This window comes from Pelobates fuscus, chromosome 2, assembly GCF_036172605.1.
Source record: "Pelobates fuscus isolate aPelFus1 chromosome 2, aPelFus1.pri, whole genome shotgun sequence".
NCBI lineage: Eukaryota > Metazoa > Chordata > Amphibia > Anura > Pelobatidae > Pelobates > Pelobates fuscus.
In genome coordinates this window covers 64769916-64785313 of record NC_086318.1, presented here as the reverse complement: position 1 = coordinate 64785313, position 15398 = coordinate 64769916, and the positions used below count along the sequence as shown (strand labels likewise).

The following is a 15398-nucleotide window of genomic DNA, read 5'->3' as shown; positions in this document are numbered from 1 at the left end:
ATGGTGAAAGAGATCATAGACCCTAGTTGCTTATGTTGGAAGGTGAGATTTAGCTCCACTGAACCATATAAAGTTGCCTTCTTAAACAATGGCTTCATTGCTCTTATGGAAATAATATGACTTAATTCCTTATATTCTAAGGTAGCAATTTGTTAACACATCTCGCCCAACGTGGGGCTCGAACCCACGACCCTGAGATTAAGAGTATAATTCACCCTGTAATGAAAAGTCTTCAAGTCTGCATTCCGAGAGAGCTTTGCGGAAGCAAAGGGTGGACAGAGGGAAAGAGGGAACTCGCAAAGCTCTCTATCTTAATGTATGATATAAAATTTACCTTCTTAAACAAGAGAAAAATCATATCACTTTACCCTATAAGATTCAAGCAATCCAACCTGTAATGAAACGTCTCCAGGTTGGCATTCCTAGACTCGTAAAACAATCAGAAACAGTGAAGGATATAATGGGCCATAGTAGCTCTTGTTCCACAGTGAGATCTAGTTTTGATTTTAATCCCTTAGTTTCTGTCCAGGTGATAAGATTTGAAAATCTCCCCTTTTTGGATCATAACGAGAAGTCTACAAGTCTGCATTTCTAGAGTCGTAAAACAATTAGAAATGGTGAAGGAAATGATGGGCCATAGTAGCTCTTGTCTGACAGTGGGGTTTAATTTAGATTGTATTCAGTTAGACTGTGTCCAGTAACATGTGATTAGCATTGAAAACCTACCCCTTTTGGATTGTTTCATTTCTCCTGGCCTGATGGTGAAAGAGATCATAGACCCTAGTTGCTTATGTTGGAAGGTGAGATTTAGCTCCACTGAACCATATAAAGTTGCCTTCTTAAACAATGGCTTCATTGCTCTTATGGAAATAATATGACTTAATTCCTTATATTCTAAGGTAGCATTTTGTTAACATGTTCCCCTGCTAGGTTGTGTCCACTGGTTTATGGTTAGATTTGAAAAGCTCCCTCTACTAAAATGTTTTGTAAGAATTCCTCAATCGTCTTACAACAATTAAATTGCTTGACACACTTTTCCAAAGAACTACACTCCTGTTTCTTCACCTTCTATGTTTTTCAAATATACAATCTGCTCTAATATATGGTGACTTTTATGATTCCCTAGGCCAAACGTAAGCACCTTCCTTCTTTTTTTATTTTTTTCAATAAAGGAGACATAAAATTACATATCTCGCCCAACGTGGGGCTCGAACCCACGACCCTGAGATTAAGAGTCTCATGCTCTACCGACTGAGCTAGCCGGGCTGATTCCTACATGCATTATGCTCTGACTTCGGATGCAAAGGGTGGATGGAGAGAGTTTGCAAAGCTCTCTATCTTGGTTTAACTATTTAATATAATATATAAATTTACCTTCTTAAACAAGAGAAAAATCAGATCACTTTACCCTATAGAACTCACCCTGTAATGAAAAGTCTTCAAGTCTGCATTCCGAGAGAGCTTTGCGGAAGCAAAGGGTGGACAGAGGGAAAGAGGGAACTCGCAAAGCTCTCTATCTTAATGTATGATATAAAATTTACCTTCTTAAACAAGAGAAAAATCATATCACTTTACCCTATAAGATTCAAGCAATCCACCCTGTAATGAAACGTCTCCAGGTTGGCATTCCTAGACTCGTAAAACAATCAGAAACAGTGAATGATATAATGGGCCATAGTAGCTCTTGTTCCACAGTGAGATCTAGTTTTGATTTTAATCCCTTAGTTTCTGTCCAGGTGATAAGATTTGAAAATCTCCCCTTTTTGGATCATAACGAGAAGTCTCCAAGTCTGCATTTCTAGAGTCGTAAAACAATTAGAAATGGTGAAGGAAATGATGGGCCATAGTAGCTCTTGTCTGACAGTGGGGTTTAATTTAGATTGTATTCAGTTAGACTGTGTCCAGTAACATGTGATTAGCATTGAAAACCTACCCCTTTTGGATTGTTTCATTTCTCCTGGCCTGATGGTGAAAGAGATCATAGACCCTAGTTGCTTATGTTGGAAGGTGAGATTTAGCTCCACTGAACCATATAAAGTTGCCTTCTTAAACAATGGCTTCATTGCTCTTATGGAAATAATATGACTTAATTCCTTATATTCTAAGGTAGCAATTTGTTAACACATCTCGCCCAACGTGGGGCTCGAACCCACGACCCTGAGATTAAGAGTATAATTCACCCTGTAATGAAAAGTCTTCAAGTCTGCATTCCGAGAGAGCTTTGCGGAAGCAAAGGGTGGACAGAGGGAAAGAGGGAACTCGCAAAGCTCTCTATCTTAATGTATGATATAAAATTTACCTTCTTAAACAAGAGAAAAATCATATCACTTTACCCTATAAGATTCAAGCAATCCAACCTGTAATGAAACGTCTCCAGGTTGGCATTCCTAGACTCGTAAAACAATCAGAAACAGTGAAGGATATAATGGGCCATAGTAGCTCTTGTTCCACAGTGAGATCTAGTTTTGATTTTAATCCCTTAGTTTCTGAACAGGTGATAAGATTTGAAAATCTCCCCTTTTTGGATCATAACGAGAAGTCTCCAAGTCTGCATTTCTAGAGTCGTAAAACAATTAGAAATGGTGAAGGAAATGATGGGCCATAGTAGCTCTTGTCTGACAGTGGGGTTTAATTTAGATTGTATTCAGTTAGACTGTGTCCAGTAACATGTGATTAGCATTGAAAACCTACCCCTTTTGGATTGTTTCATTTCTCCTGGCCTGATGGTGAAAGAGATCATAGACCCTAGTTGCTTATGTTGGAAGGTGAGATTTAGCTAGACTGAAACATATAAAGTTGCATTCATAAACAATGGCTTCATTGCTCTTATGGAAATAATATGACTTAATTCCTTATATTCTAAGGTAGCATTTTGTTAACATGTTCCCCTGCTAGGTTGTGTCCACTGGTTTATGGTTAGATTTGAAAATCTCCCTCTACTAAAATGTTTTGTAAGAATTCCTCAATCGTCTTACAACAATTAAATTGCTTGACACACTTTTCCAAAGAACTACACTCCTGTTTCTTCACCTTCTATGTTTTTCAAATATACAATCTGCTCTAATATATGGTGACTTTTATGATTCCCTAGGCCAAACGTAAGCACCTTCCTTCTTTTTTTTTTTTTTTCAATAAAGGAGACATAAAATTACATATCTCGCCCAACGTGGGGCTCGAACCTGAGATTAAGAGTCTCATGCTCTACTGACTGAGCTAGCCGGGCTGATTCCTACATGCATTATGCTCTGACTTCGGATGCAAAGGGTGGATGGAGAGAGCTTGCAAAGCTCTCTATCTTGGTTTAACTATTTAATATAATATATAAATTTACCTTCTTAAACAAGAGAAAAATCAGATCACTTTACCCTATAGAACTCACCCTGTAATGAAAAGTCTTCAAGTCTGCATTCCGAGAGAGCTTTGCGGAAGCAAAGGGTGGACAGAGGGAAAGAGGGAACTCGCAAAGCTCTCTATCTTAATGTATGATATAAAATTTACCTTCTTAAACAAGAGAAAAATCATATCACTTTACCCTATAAGATTCAAGCAATCCACCCTGTAATGAAACGTCTCCAGGTTGGCATTCCTAGACTCGTAAAACAATCAGAAACAGTGAAGGATATAATGGGCCATAGTAGCTCTTGTTCCACAGTGAGATCTAGTTTTGATTTTAATCCCTTAGTTTCTGTCCAGGTGATAAGATTTGAAAATCTCCCCTTTTTGGATCATAACGAGAAGTCTCCAAGTCTGCATTTCTAGAGTCGTAAAACAATTAGAAATGGTGAAGGAAATGATGGGCCATAGTAGCTCTTGTCTGACAGTGGGGTTTAATTTAGATTGTATTCAGTTAGACTGTGTCCAGTAACATGTGATTAGCATTGAAAACCTACCCCTTTTGGATTGTTTCATTTCTCCTGGCCTGATGGTGAAAGAGATCATAGACCCTAGTTGCTTATGTTGGAAGGTGAGATTTAGCTCCACTGAACCATATAAAGTTGCCTTCTTAAACAATGGCTTCATTGCTCTTATGGAAATAATATGACTTAATTCCTTATATTCTAAGGTAGCAATTTGTTAACACATCTCGCCCAACGTGGGGCTCGAACCCACGACCCTGAGATTAAGAGTATAATTCACCCTGTAATGAAAAGTCTTCAAGTCTGCATTCCGAGAGAGCTTTGCGGAAGCAAAGGGTGGACAGAGGGAAAGAGGGAACTCGCAAAGCTCTCTATCTTAATGTATGATATAAAATTTACCTTCTTAAACAAGAGAAAAATCATATCACTTTACCCTATAAGATTCAAGCAATCCAACCTGTAATGAAACGTCTCCAGGTTGGCATTCCTAGACTCGTAAAACAATCAGAAACAGTGAAGGATATAATGGGCCATAGTAGCTCTTGTTCCACAGTGAGATCTAGTTTTGATTTTAATCCCTTAGTTTCTGTCCAGGTGATAAGATTTGAAAATCTCCCCTTTTTGGATCATAACGAGAAGTCTCCAAGTCTGCATTTCTAGAGTCATAAAACAATTAGAAATGGTGAAGGAAATGATGGGCCATAGTAGCTCTTGTCTGACAGTGGGGTTTAATTTAGATTGTATTCAGTTAGACTGTGTCCAGTAACATGTGATTAGCATTGAAAACCTACCCCTTTTGGATTGTTTCATTTCTCCTGGCCTGATGGTGAAAGAGATCATAGACCCTAGTTGCTTATGTTGGAAGGTGAGATTTAGCTAGACTGAAACATATAAAGTTGCATTCTTAAACAATGGCTTCATTGCTCTTATGGAAATAATATGACTTAATTCCTTATATTCTAAGGTAGCATTTTGTTAACATGTTCCCCTGCTAGGTTGTGTCCACTGGTTTATGGTTAGATTTGAAAATCTCCCTCTACTAAAATGTTTTGTAAGAATTCCTCAATCGTCTTACAACAATTAAATTGCTTGACACACTTTTCCAAAGAACTACACTCCTGTTTCTTCACCTTCTATGTTTTTCAAATATACAATCTGCTCTAATATATGGTGACTTTTATGATTCCCTAGGCCAAACGTAAGCACCTTCCTTCTTTTTTTTTTTTTTTCAATAAAGGAGACATAAAATTACATATCTCGCCCAACGTGGGGCTCGAACCCACGACCCTGAGATTAAGAGTCTCATGCTCTACCGACTGAGCTAGCCGGGCTGATTCCTACATGCATTATGCTCTGACTTCGGATGCAAAGGGTGGATGGAGAGAGCTTGCAAAGCTCTCTATCTTGGTTTAACTATTTAATATAATATATAAATTTACCTTCTTAAACAAGAGAAAAATCAGATCACTTTACCCTATAGAACTCACCCTGTAATGAAAAGTCTTCAAGTCTGCATTCCGAGAGAGCTTTGCGGAAGCAAAGGGTGGACAGAGGGAAAGAGGGAACTCGCAAAGCTCTCTATCTTAATGTATGATACAAAAATTTACCTTCTTAAACAAGAGAAAAATCATATCACTTTACCCTATAAGATTCAAGCAATCCACCCTGTAATGAAACGTCTCCAGGTTGGCATTCCTAGACTCGTAAAACAATCAGAAACAGTGAAGGATATAATGGGCCATAGTAGCTCTTGTTCCACAGTGAGATCTAGTTTTGATTTTAATCCCTTAGTTTCTGTCCAGGTGATAAGATTTGAAAATCTCCCCTTTTTGGATCATAACGAGAAGTCTCCAAGTCTGCATTTCTAGAGTCGTAAAACAATTAGAAATGGTGAAGGAAATGATGGGCCATAGTAGCTCTTGTCTGACAGTGGGGTTTAATTTAGATTGTATTCAGTTAGACTGTGTCCAGTAACATGTGATTAGCATTGAAAACCTACCCCTTTTGGATTGTTTCATTTCTCCTGGCCTGATGGTGAAAGAGATCATAGACCCTAGTTGCTTATGTTGGAAGGTGAGATTTATCTCCACTGAACCATATAAAGTTGCCTTCTTAAACAATGGCTTCATTGCTCTTATGGAAATAATATGACTTAATTCCTTATATTCTAAGGTAGCAATTTGTTAACACATCTCGCCCAACGTGGGGCTCGAACCCACGACCCTGAGATTAAGAGTATAATTCACCCTGTAATGAAAAGTCTTCAAGTCTGCATTCCGAGAGAGCTTTGCGTAAGCAAAGGGTGGACAGAGGGAAAGAGGGAACTCGCAAAGCTCTCTATCTTAATGTATGATATAAAATTTACCTTCTTAAACAAGAGAAAAATCATATCACTTTACCCTATAAGATTCAAGCAATCCACCCTGTAATGAAACGTCTCCAGGTTGGCATTCCTAGACTCGTAAAACAATCAGAAACAGTGAAGGATATAATGGGCCATAGTAGCTCTTGTTCCACAGTGAGATCTAGTTTTGATTTTAATCCCTTAGTTTCTGTCCAGGTGATAAGATTTGAAAATCTCCCCTTTTTGGATCATAACGAGAAGTCTCCAAGTCTGCATTTCTAGAGTCGTAAAACAATTAGAAATGGTGAAGGAAATGATGGGCCATAGTAGCTCTTGTCTGACAGTGGGGTTTAATTTAGATTGTATTCAGTTAGACTGTGTCCAGTAACATGTGATTAGCATTGAAAACCTACCCCTTTTGGATTGTTTCATTTCTCCTGGCCTGATGGTGAAAGAGATCATAGACCCTAGTTGCTTATGTTGGAAGGTGAGATTTAGCTCCACTGAACCATATAAAGTTGCCTTCTTAAACAATGGCTTCATTGCTCTTATGGAAATAATATGACTTAATTCCTTATATTCTAAGGTAGCAATTTGTTAACACATCTCGCCCAACGTGGGGCTCGAACCCACGACCCTGAGATTAAGAGTATAATTCACCCTGTAATGAAAAGTCTTCAAGTCTGCATTCCGAGAGAGCTTTGCGGAAGCAAAGGGTGGACAGAGGGAAAGAGGGAACTCGCAAAGCTCTCTATCTTAATGTATGATATAAAATTTACCTTCTTAAACAAGAGAAAAATCATATCACTTTACCCTATAAGATTCAAGCAATCCAACCTGTAATGAAACGTCTCCAGGTTGGCATTCCTAGACTCGTAAAACAATCAGAAACAGTGAAGGATATAATGGGCCATAGTAGCTCTTGTTCCACAGTGAGATCTAGTTTTGATTTTAATCCCTTAGTTTCTGTCCAGGTGATAAGATTTGAAAATCTCCCCTTTTTGGATCATAACGAGAAGTCTACAAGTCTGCATTTCTAGAGTCGTAAAACAATTAGAAATGGTGAAGGAAATGATGGGCCATAGTAGCTCTTGTCTGACAGTGGGGTTTAATTTAGATTGTATTCAGTTAGACTGTGTCCAGTAACATGTGATTAGCATTGAAAACCTACCCCTTTTGGATTGTTTCATTTCTCCTGGCCTGATGGTGAAAGAGATCATAGACCCTAGTTGCTTATGTTGGAAGGTGAGATTTAGCTCCACTGAACCATATAAAGTTGCCTTCTTAAACAATGGCTTCATTGCTCTTATGGAAATAATATGACTTAATTCCTTATATTCTAAGGTAGCATTTTGTTAACATGTTCCCCTGCTAGGTTGTGTCCACTGGTTTATGGTTAGATTTGAAAAGCTCCCTCTACTAAAATGTTTTGTAAGAATTCCTCAATCGTCTTACAACAATTAAATTGCTTGACACACTTTTCCAAAGAACTACACTCCTGTTTCTTCACCTTCTATGTTTTTCAAATATACAATCTGCTCTAATATATGGTGACTTTTATGATTCCCTAGGCCAAACGTAAGCACCTTCCTTCTTTTTTTATTTTTTTCAATAAAGGAGACATAAAATTACATATCTCGCCCAACGTGGGGCTCGAACCCACGACCCTGAGATTAAGAGTCTCATGCTCTACCGACTGAGCTAGCCGGGCTGATTCCTACATGCATTATGCTCTGACTTCGGATGCAAAGGGTGGATGGAGAGAGTTTGCAAAGCTCTCTATCTTGGTTTAACTATTTAATATAATATATAAATTTACCTTCTTAAACAAGAGAAAAATCAGATCACTTTACCCTATAGAACTCACCCTGTAATGAAAAGTCTTCAAGTCTGCATTCCGAGAGAGCTTTGCGGAAGCAAAGGGTGGACAGAGGGAAAGAGGGAACTCGCAAAGCTCTCTATCTTAATGTATGATATAAAATTTACCTTCTTAAACAAGAGAAAAATCATATCACTTTACCCTATAAGATTCAAGCAATCCACCCTGTAATGAAACGTCTCCAGGTTGGCATTCCTAGACTCGTAAAACAATCAGAAACAGTGAATGATATAATGGGCCATAGTAGCTCTTGTTCCACAGTGAGATCTAGTTTTGATTTTAATCCCTTAGTTTCTGTCCAGGTGATAAGATTTGAAAATCTCCCCTTTTTGGATCATAACGAGAAGTCTCCAAGTCTGCATTTCTAGAGTCGTAAAACAATTAGAAATGGTGAAGGAAATGATGGGCCATAGTAGCTCTTGTCTGACAGTGGGGTTTAATTTAGATTGTATTCAGTTAGACTGTGTCCAGTAACATGTGATTAGCATTGAAAACCTACCCCTTTTGGATTGTTTCATTTCTCCTGGCCTGATGGTGAAAGAGATCATAGACCCTAGTTGCTTATGTTGGAAGGTGAGATTTAGCTCCACTGAACCATATAAAGTTGCCTTCTTAAACAATGGCTTCATTGCTCTTATGGAAATAATATGACTTAATTCCTTATATTCTAAGGTAGCAATTTGTTAACACATCTCGCCCAACGTGGGGCTCGAACCCACGACCCTGAGATTAAGAGTATAATTCACCCTGTAATGAAAAGTCTTCAAGTCTGCATTCCGAGAGAGCTTTGCGGAAGCAAAGGGTGGACAGAGGGAAAGAGGGAACTCGCAAAGCTCTCTATCTTAATGTATGATATAAAATTTACCTTCTTAAACAAGAGAAAAATCATATCACTTTACCCTATAAGATTCAAGCAATCCAACCTGTAATGAAACGTCTCCAGGTTGGCATTCCTAGACTCGTAAAACAATCAGAAACAGTGAAGGATATAATGGGCCATAGTAGCTCTTGTTCCACAGTGAGATCTAGTTTTGATTTTAATCCCTTAGTTTCTGAACAGGTGATAAGATTTGAAAATCTCCCCTTTTTGGATCATAACGAGAAGTCTCCAAGTCTGCATTTCTAGAGTCGTAAAACAATTAGAAATGGTGAAGGAAATGATGGGCCATAGTAGCTCTTGTCTGACAGTGGGGTTTAATTTAGATTGTATTCAGTTAGACTGTGTCCAGTAACATGTGATTAGCATTGAAAACCTACCCCTTTTGGATTGTTTCATTTCTCCTGGCCTGATGGTGAAAGAGATCATAGACCCTAGTTGCTTATGTTGGAAGGTGAGATTTAGCTAGACTGAAACATATAAAGTTGCATTCATAAACAATGGCTTCATTGCTCTTATGGAAATAATATGACTTAATTCCTTATATTCTAAGGTAGCATTTTGTTAACATGTTCCCCTGCTAGGTTGTGTCCACTGGTTTATGGTTAGATTTGAAAATCTCCCTCTACTAAAATGTTTTGTAAGAATTCCTCAATCGTCTTACAACAATTAAATTGCTTGACACACTTTTCCAAAGAACTACACTCCTGTTTCTTCACCTTCTATGTTTTTCAAATATACAATCTGCTCTAATATATGGTGACTTTTATGATTCCCTAGGCCAAACGTAAGCACCTTCCTTCTTTTTTTTTTTTTTTCAATAAAGGAGACATAAAATTACATATCTCGCCCAACGTGGGGCTCGAACCTGAGATTAAGAGTCTCATGCTCTACTGACTGAGCTAGCCGGGCTGATTCCTACATGCATTATGCTCTGACTTCGGATGCAAAGGGTGGATGGAGAGAGCTTGCAAAGCTCTCTATCTTGGTTTAACTATTTAATATAATATATAAATTTACCTTCTTAAACAAGAGAAAAATCAGATCACTTTACCCTATAGAACTCACCCTGTAATGAAAAGTCTTCAAGTCTGCATTCCGAGAGAGCTTTGCGGAAGCAAAGGGTGGACAGAGGGAAAGAGGGAACTCGCAAAGCTCTCTATCTTAATGTATGATATAAAATTTACCTTCTTAAACAAGAGAAAAATCATATCACTTTACCCTATAAGATTCAAGCAATCCACCCTGTAATGAAACGTCTCCAGGTTGGCATTCCTAGACTCGTAAAACAATCAGAAACAGTGAAGGATATAATGGGCCATAGTAGCTCTTGTTCCACAGTGAGATCTAGTTTTGATTTTAATCCCTTAGTTTCTGTCCAGGTGATAAGATTTGAAAATCTCCCCTTTTTGGATCATAACGAGAAGTCTCCAAGTCTGCATTTCTAGAGTCGTAAAACAATTAGAAATGGTGAAGGAAATGATGGGCCATAGTAGCTCTTGTCTGACAGTGGGGTTTAATTTAGATTGTATTCAGTTAGACTGTGTCCAGTAACATGTGATTAGCATTGAAAACCTACCCCTTTTGGATTGTTTCATTTCTCCTGGCCTGATGGTGAAAGAGATCATAGACCCTAGTTGCTTATGTTGGAAGGTGAGATTTAGCTCCACTGAACCATATAAAGTTGCCTTCTTAAACAATGGCTTCATTGCTCTTATGGAAATAATATGACTTAATTCCTTATATTCTAAGGTAGCAATTTGTTAACACATCTCGCCCAACGTGGGGCTCGAACCCACGACCCTGAGATTAAGAGTATAATTCACCCTGTAATGAAAAGTCTTCAAGTCTGCATTCCGAGAGAGCTTTGCGGAAGCAAAGGGTGGACAGAGGGAAAGAGGGAACTCGCAAAGCTCTCTATCTTAATGTATGATATAAAATTTACCTTCTTAAACAAGAGAAAAATCATATCACTTTACCCTATAAGATTCAAGCAATCCAACCTGTAATGAAACGTCTCCAGGTTGGCATTCCTAGACTCGTAAAACAATCAGAAACAGTGAAGGATATAATGGGCCATAGTAGCTCTTGTTCCACAGTGAGATCTAGTTTTGATTTTAATCCCTTAGTTTCTGTCCAGGTGATAAGATTTGAAAATCTCCCCTTTTTGGATCATAACGAGAAGTCTCCAAGTCTGCATTTCTAGAGTCATAAAACAATTAGAAATGGTGAAGGAAATGATGGGCCATAGTAGCTCTTGTCTGACAGTGGGGTTTAATTTAGATTGTATTCAGTTAGACTGTGTCCAGTAACATGTGATTAGCATTGAAAACCTACCCCTTTTGGATTGTTTCATTTCTCCTGGCCTGATGGTGAAAGAGATCATAGACCCTAGTTGCTTATGTTGGAAGGTGAGATTTAGCTAGACTGAAACATATAAAGTTGCATTCTTAAACAATGGCTTCATTGCTCTTATGGAAATAATATGACTTAATTCCTTATATTCTAAGGTAGCATTTTGTTAACATGTTCCCCTGCTAGGTTGTGTCCACTGGTTTATGGTTAGATTTGAAAATCTCCCTCTACTAAAATGTTTTGTAAGAATTCCTCAATCGTCTTACAACAATTAAATTGCTTGACACACTTTTCCAAAGAACTACACTCCTGTTTCTTCACCTTCTATGTTTTTCAAATATACAATCTGCTCTAATATATGGTGACTTTTATGATTCCCTAGGCCAAACGTAAGCACCTTCCTTCTTTTTTTTTTTTTTTCAATAAAGGAGACATAAAATTACATATCTCGCCCAACGTGGGGCTCGAACCCACGACCCTGAGATTAAGAGTCTCATGCTCTACCGACTGAGCTAGCCGGGCTGATTCCTACATGCATTATGCTCTGACTTCGGATGCAAAGGGTGGATGGAGAGAGCTTGCAAAGCTCTCTATCTTGGTTTAACTATTTAATATAATATATAAATTTACCTTCTTAAACAAGAGAAAAATCAGATCACTTTACCCTATAGAACTCACCCTGTAATGAAAAGTCTTCAAGTCTGCATTCCGAGAGAGCTTTGCGGAAGCAAAGGGTGGACAGAGGGAAAGAGGGAACTCGCAAAGCTCTCTATCTTAATGTATGATACAAAAATTTACCTTCTTAAACAAGAGAAAAATCATATCACTTTACCCTATAAGATTCAAGCAATCCACCCTGTAATGAAACGTCTCCAGGTTGGCATTCCTAGACTCGTAAAACAATCAGAAACAGTGAAGGATATAATGGGCCATAGTAGCTCTTGTTCCACAGTGAGATCTAGTTTTGATTTTAATCCCTTAGTTTCTGTCCAGGTGATAAGATTTGAAAATCTCCCCTTTTTGGATCATAACGAGAAGTCTCCAAGTCTGCATTTCTAGAGTCGTAAAACAATTAGAAATGGTGAAGGAAATGATGGGCCATAGTAGCTCTTGTCTGACAGTGGGGTTTAATTTAGATTGTATTCAGTTAGACTGTGTCCAGTAACATGTGATTAGCATTGAAAACCTACCCCTTTTGGATTGTTTCATTTCTCCTGGCCTGATGGTGAAAGAGATCATAGACCCTAGTTGCTTATGTTGGAAGGTGAGATTTATCTCCACTGAACCATATAAAGTTGCCTTCTTAAACAATGGCTTCATTGCTCTTATGGAAATAATATGACTTAATTCCTTATATTCTAAGGTAGCAATTTGTTAACACATCTCGCCCAACGTGGGGCTCGAACCCACGACCCTGAGATTAAGAGTATAATTCACCCTGTAATGAAAAGTCTTCAAGTCTGCATTCCGAGAGAGCTTTGCGTAAGCAAAGGGTGGACAGAGGGAAAGAGGGAACTCGCAAAGCTCTCTATCTTAATGTATGATATAAAATTTACCTTCTTAAACAAGAGAAAAATCATATCACTTTACCCTATAAGATTCAAGCAATCCACCCTGTAATGAAACGTCTCCAGGTTGGCATTCCTAGACTCGTAAAACAATCAGAAACAGTGAAGGATATAATGGGCCATAGTAGCTCTTGTTCCACAGTGAGATCTAGTTTTGATTTTAATCCCTTAGTTTCTGTCCAGGTGATAAGATTTGAAAATCTCCCCTTTTTGGATCATAACGAGAAGTCTCCAAGTCTGCATTTCTAGAGTCGTAAAACAATTAGAAATGGTGAGCCATAGTAGCTCTTGTCTGACAGTGGGGTTTAATTTAGATTGTATTCAGTTAGACTGTGTCCAGTAACATGTGATTAGCATTGAAAACCTACCCCTTTTGGATTGTTTCATTTCTCCTGGCCTGATGGTGAAAGAGATCATAGACCCTAGTTGCTTATGTTGGAAGGTGAGATTTAGCTCCACTTAACCATATAAAGTTGCCTTCTTAAACAATGGCTTCATTGCTCTTATGGAAATAATATGACTTAATTCCTTATATTCTAAGGTAGCAATTTGTTAACGCATCTCGCCCAACGTGGGGCTCGAACCCACGACCCTGAGATTAAGAGTATAATTCACCCTGTAATGAAAAGTCTTCAAGTCTGCATTCCAGAGGGCTTTGCGGAAGCAAAGGGTGGACAGAGGGAAAGAGGGAACTCGCAAAGCTCTCTATCTTAATGTATGATATAAAATTTACCTTCTTAAACAAGAGAAAAATCATATCACTTTACCCTATAAGATTCAAGCAATCCAACCTGTAATGAAACGTCTCCAGGTTGGCATTCCTAGACTCGTAAAACAATCAGAAACAGTGAAGGATATAATGGGCCATAGTAGCTCTTGTTCCACAGTGAGATCTAGTTTTGATTTTAATCCCTTAGTTTCTGTCCAGGTGATAAGATTTGAAAATCTCCCCTTTTTGGATCATAACGAGAAGTCTCCAAGTCTGCATTTCTAGAGTCGTAAAACAATTAGAAATGGTGAAGGAAATGATGGGCCATAGTAGCTCTTGTCTGACAGTGGGGTTTAATTTAGATTGTATTCAGTTAGACTGTGTCCAGTAACATGTGATTAGCATTGAAAACCTACCCCTTTTGGATTGTTTCATTTCTCCTGGCCTGATGGTGAAAGAGATCATAGACCCTAGTTGCTTATGTTGGAAGGTGAGATTTAGCTAGACTGAAACATATAAAGTTGCATTCTTAAACAATGGCTTCATTGCTCTTATGGAAATAATATGACTTAATTCCTTATATTCTAAGGTAGCATTTTGTTAACATGTTCCCCTGCTAGGTTGTGTCCACTGGTTTATGGTTAGATTTGAAAATCTCCCTCTACTAAAATGTTTTGTAAGAATTCCTCAATAGTCTTACAACAATTAAATTGCTTGACACACTTTTCCAAAGAACTACACTCCTGTTTCTTCACCTTCTATGTTTTTCAAATATACAATCTGCTCTAATATATGGTGACTTTTATGATTCCCTAGGCCAAACGTAAGCACCTTCCTTCTTTTTTTATTTTTTTCAATAAAGGAGACATAAAATTACATATCTCGCCCAACGTGGGGCTCGAACCCACGACCCTGAGATTAAGAGTCTCATGCTCTACCGACTGAGCTAGCCGGGCTGATTCCTACATGCATTATGCTCTGATTTCGGATGCAAAGGGTGGATGGAGAGAGCTTGCAAAGCTCTCTATCTTGGTTTAACTATTTAATATAATATATAAATTTACCTTCTTAAACAAGAGAAAAATCAGATCACTTTACCCTATAGAACTCACCCTGTAATGAAAAGTCTTCAAGTCTGCATTCCGAGAGAGCTTTGCGGAAGCAAAGGGTGGACAGAGGGAAAGAGGGAACTCGCAAAGCTCTCTATCTTAATGTATGATTTAAAATTTACCTTCTTAAACAAGAGAAAAATCATATCACTTTACCCTATAAGATTCAAGCAATCCACCCTGTAATGAAACGTCTCCAGGTTGGCATTCCTAGACTCGTAAAACAATCAGAAACAGTGAAGGATATAATGGGCCATAGTAGCTCTTGTTCCACAGTGAGATCTAGTTTTGATTTTAATCCCTTAGTTTCTGTCCAGGTGATAAGATTTGAAAATCTCCCCTTTTTGGATCATAACGAGAAGTCTCCAAGTCTGCATTTCTAGAGTCGTAAAACAATTAGAAATGGTGAAGGAAATGATGGGCCATAGTAGCTCTTGTCTGACAGTGGGGTTTAATTTAGATTGTATTCAGTTAGACTGTGTCCAGTAACATGTGATTAGCATTGAAAACCTACCCCTTTTGGATTGTTTCATTTCTCCTGGCCTGATGGTGAAAGAGATCATAGACCCTAGTTGCTTATGTTGGAAGGTGAGATTTAGCTCCACTGAACCATATAAAGTTGCCTTCTTAAACAATGGCTTCATTGCTCTTATGGAAATAATATGACTTAATTCCTTATATTCTAAGGTAGCAATTTGTT

At 38.2% G+C, this 15398-nt stretch overlaps 5 non-coding genes across 5 annotated transcripts; all 5 read right to left on the bottom strand.

Moving 5' to 3' along the window:
• Positions 1 to 1193: 1193 nt before the first annotated feature.
• TRNAK-CUU (transfer RNA lysine (anticodon CUU)) lies at positions 1194 to 1266 on the bottom strand. The gene has a single exon. It is a non-coding gene; the product is annotated as a tRNA-Lys (tRNA).
• A 3849-nt stretch (positions 1267 to 5115) lies between these two features.
• TRNAK-CUU (transfer RNA lysine (anticodon CUU)) lies at positions 5116 to 5188 on the bottom strand. Its single transcript has one exon. It is a non-coding gene; the product is annotated as a tRNA-Lys (tRNA).
• Positions 5189 to 7839: 2651 nt separating this feature from the next.
• Positions 7840 to 7912, bottom strand: TRNAK-CUU (transfer RNA lysine (anticodon CUU)). The gene has a single exon. It is a non-coding gene; the product is annotated as a tRNA-Lys (tRNA).
• A 3849-nt stretch (positions 7913 to 11761) lies between these two features.
• TRNAK-CUU (transfer RNA lysine (anticodon CUU)) lies at positions 11762 to 11834 on the bottom strand. Its single transcript has one exon. It is a non-coding gene; the product is annotated as a tRNA-Lys (tRNA).
• Positions 11835 to 14472: 2638 nt separating this feature from the next.
• Positions 14473 to 14545, bottom strand: TRNAK-CUU (transfer RNA lysine (anticodon CUU)). The gene has a single exon. It is a non-coding gene; the product is annotated as a tRNA-Lys (tRNA).
• Positions 14546 to 15398: the final 853 nt, after the last annotated feature.